Below are 4,402 nucleotides of genomic sequence, written 5' to 3' on the forward strand. Positions count from 1 at the left end.
CAGTGTTTGCTCCTTCAGAGTTGTGCTGTTCTCTGGTGCTTATTTTGTTAAATATGTCATTCTTCAAGTCAGGAACCTGATAAGGGACTTTGGAGGAGCCTTGGTTTTATTCCTGACCTGCCATCTGCTTAGCATTGTTCCTGACACTCCTCTTCAACTGGCCCACAGGAAAACGTTGAGGGCACCTTCTCTCTGAAGTAGTCAGAATTAACAGCTGCCACACTCCCAAACATTTCCCTAACTGGCTTTTCTGGCAGTGAGCAACACATCCAGAAACTATTCTTAGGATTTACTTTCTAGGTCAAAGTTGCAGCTAAGGTAAGAGGAGAAGAGGTGGCTTGGAAGATGGCTCAGTCAGAAGAGTGCCTGCCATGAAGGCACGAGATTCTGAGGTTGGAGTCTCGCCCCCATGTAAACACCCATGCTAGTGGCAGACACCTGTAACCCCAGTGTGTGGATCAGAAGTGGCTGGTGGTGGAGAGGAATCCCTGGGGCTCATTGGCTGTAAGGATTGGCCAGTTGATGAGCTGCAGTTTCAGTTTGAGACCCTGTCTCAAAGGAATAAGCATAAAATGATAGAGCAGACATTTAAGTATCCTTCTCTGGCTTCTGCACATGTATAGGAGCGTTCTTGGGTGTGAACACACCACCACACAAAATAAGATGGGGAACAATTGAAAACACCTGACTTCTACCTCTGGTCTCCACATATATGCACATACATGTGCCTGTTGCAGGATATTTGATCACAACACTGAATCTCAAAAACTCTGTCAGTCATTTACTGAGAAAACCTGTTTTTGGTTGTGTGGTTCAGCCCTTAACACACATTTTTAATTCCTTTGGCTGTAATACAGACGCCTTTACTACACACCTTTGATCCCAAACAATGAAGGTAAAGTTAGTTTGTAGAAGGCAGAAAAAGTGACAAACCAGAGAAAGATTTGACAGAATAAGATATGCCCAACTCTAATGAGAAGAGAGAGTAAATGGAAGCCCCTTGATGGGCAGGGCAGAGAGGAAGGAGGCAGTTTTACCAGGCCAGTTGAGAGAACTAGCCAGAGAATGTACCAGAAGATTGGAACATAATGCTAAAGTAGCATGAGGCCAGATTGAATCCATCATCCTGGAGAGGAGTTGGAGCCAGAACAGCTGAGTTGAACCAGCCAGCCAGAGTTCAGAAAGAACAAGAAAGGGTGAGCTTATTTGGTAGTAAGTCTCAGAGGCTGAAAACATTCTAGGCCTGGATAATATTTTACAGAAGCTAGATGCTTGTAGGAGTAGGCCTAGGTTAACAGAGACAATAAACCTCAGAGTCAACAATTATGTCAGGCGAATAGAAGTTTTATTTAAGAACATAAATGGTATGCACTCACTGATAAGTAGATATTAGCCCAAAAGCTCGGAATGTCCAAGATATAATTCACAGACCACATGAAGCTCAAGAAGGAAGACCAAAATGTGGATGCTTCAGTTCTTAGAAGGGGGAACAAAAATACAGGAGGAAATATGGAGACAAAGTGTTGAGCAGAGACTGAAGAAAAGGCCATTAGAGCCTGCCCCACCTGGGGATCCATCCTATACACAGACACCAAACCCAGACAATATTGGGAATGCCAAGAAGTACATGCTGACAGGAGCCTGAAGTAAGCTGTCTCCTGAGAGGCTCTGCCAGAACTTGACAAATAGAGAGGCAGATGCTTGAAGCCAACCATTGAACTGAGAATGGGTCCCCAATGGAAGCGTTAGAGAAAGGACTGAAGTTTGCAACCCCATAAGAAAAAAGGAAAAAAATGTATTTTTACCCCTAGAAAACCCAAAGGAAATGACTTGGATAAATATAGATACAAAATTCTGTTTCAGCCTTATGCCTAAAGGTATGTGCTCTAATTAAAGCATCATCTTTTGCAGACACAGCTTCTAAGAATTTCCATTCACACATCCCACCACCCCAACTGTATGCTCAGAAAAAAGGTGTGTCAGGGGACAGTTCATGGTTCTCAGTGTTGAACTCAAATGATGCTTATCTCAAGTTTCAGAGTTTAGTAAGGAGATTGAAACATTAAGGAAGATGGATGCTGAAATGAAAATGGAATTGACAAACGAAATAACTAGAAAACTCAACACTTTATAAGAAGAATGAATCAAGAAGAAAGACTCTCAGGATTTGAAGATAAAGGACTAGATCTAGGCCAAATAAAGATTATGAAAAATTTAGAACACAAAAAAGGAACAAAAGATAATTGGGAGATCCTAAGGGAAAAAAAACATACTTTCAAATTATTGACATAGATAACAATAATCCCAAATCAATGGCATACACCACATCTTCAAGACAATAGAAAATTTCCCCAAGCCAAGCAAAGATGCACCCATACAGATACAAAAGAAGCACACAGAATCAAATAGACTAAAAAAGAATCTCAAGGTATGTCAGAGTCAAAACACTATGCATACATAATAAAGCCAGAGATCCCGGAGGAAAGTGTCTCCACTCCTACAATACGACGGTGGCCAGCCTAGATTAATTTATCCAACAAAATGATGCACCATAATTGAAGGAGAAAGAGAAACTTCCCACAATATAAACTGCCTAAATGAAATTACAGCCAACAATCGAAAAGAAAATACAGGAAGTAAAAGTTTGTTCTGAAGAGAGTAAGCATAGCAGAGAAAGTGTGGCAAGACATATAAACCAATAACTACTAAAAAAAAAAAAAAACCCAGCAAAATATGACTGAGAACATAAACAACAACATGAGATCAACATCAAGATGATTGTGACTTACACATGCATTTCTATAATCACCTTAAACATCAATGGCTTCAATATTCCAAGACACATGCTGACTGAATGGACCAAGGAATAAAAGCCACCTGTTGTCTACAAGACATACAATTTAGGTAAAGAAAGGCACCACCTTCCACTGAAAGGATGAATGCAAGCACTCCAATTAGACCATGAAGCAACGAGCGTTGCCATTCTAATACCCAACAAATAGACTTCAAACTGAAACTAATCAGAAGAGATAAATAGGGACAGTTCATTCTAATCAGGGCTTGGTTAACCAAGAAGACATCACTATCCTACATACATATGCACCAAACTTTGGCACAAGTAGTCTCATAAGAAAGTGGACGTAAAGACAACATCAACCCTTTAATGTGAATAGCTCACTTTCTCTAATAAGTTGGTCATCTGGACAAAAAACCAACAGGGAAATGTGAAGTAATTGATTTATTGCATCCAAGAGGCTTAACATATCTACAGAATAGTCTACCCAAACACCAAAGAAGACACATTCTACTCATCAGACCAAAGAAGCTTTTTAAAAACAGATCATACCTTGTGGCACAAAACAAATCTGTACAAATTCAAAAGGATGGAAATCACTCTTTGCATCCTGTCTGACTGCACCACAGTACAACTTAACATTGATGGCAAACTAATCTGCAGTAAGTGCACAGACTCCTGGAGACTGAAAAACTCAACCCAGTGACAGATGTAAAGATAGACCTAGTGGCTTTGGCCATTATCTGACCAACCATAGAGGTCTTGGTGCTCCACTGTGCGCAGATCAATATGGAGCTGTGACCTAATCGTCTTCTCAGTCCTGACTGGACTCGGCCTGGTCTAGTAATTGCTCTTCATACTTTGTAAACCTCGTTTTTTTAAAGATTTATTCCATGTATGTAAGTACACTGTTGCTGTCTTCAGACACACCTGAAAGGGACATCGGATCCCATTACAGATGGTTGTGAGCCACCATGTGGTTGCTGGGAATTGAACTCAGAACCTCTGGAAGAGCAGACAGTGCTCTTAACCACTGAGCCATCTCTCCAGCCCAAACCTTCTCATTCTTTCATGGTTTCCATACTGACATTGAGAATAGTAGCTAAGCAGATTAACTACAAGGTTCCCACTGCCATTGCATTGTTTTCAGTTCATTAGTTTCTGCTTTGATATCTCTCTCTCTCTCTCTCTCTCTCTCTCTCTCTCTCTCTCTCTCTCTCTCTTCTCTTTCTACCTTACTTCTTTGTGTCTTCTCATCTGCTGGCTATGATTTGGTGTGTTCTTGTCTTTCATATAATTAAGTCATTTATCTGTGCTCTGTCTGTGCTTTGTGTGTCTGAGTGTGTGTGTGTGTGTGTGTGTGTGTGTGTGTGTGTGTCTGTCTGTCCACTTAAAGGTATATGTTTCCCTCATAGGTGTTGTATTTTCATATAATTCAATTCTGGATCATTTTACATGTCTTTCTAAATGTCTTCTTTGACCACTGAGTATTGTTCAGACTTTTTGACTTCCCACAGTTACTTGTATCACTGTGCTGCTAATTGTAAGCTCTGTTTTACTGAGGGAGACAGAATGGTTATTTCATTTCTTTCTTTTTTCTTTTTTTTA

The sequence above is a fragment of the Rattus norvegicus genome, chromosome 11 (genome assembly GCF_021556685.1).
Source record: "Rattus norvegicus strain SHRSP/BbbUtx chromosome 11, alternate assembly SHRSP_T2T, whole genome shotgun sequence".
NCBI lineage: Eukaryota > Metazoa > Chordata > Mammalia > Rodentia > Muridae > Rattus > Rattus norvegicus.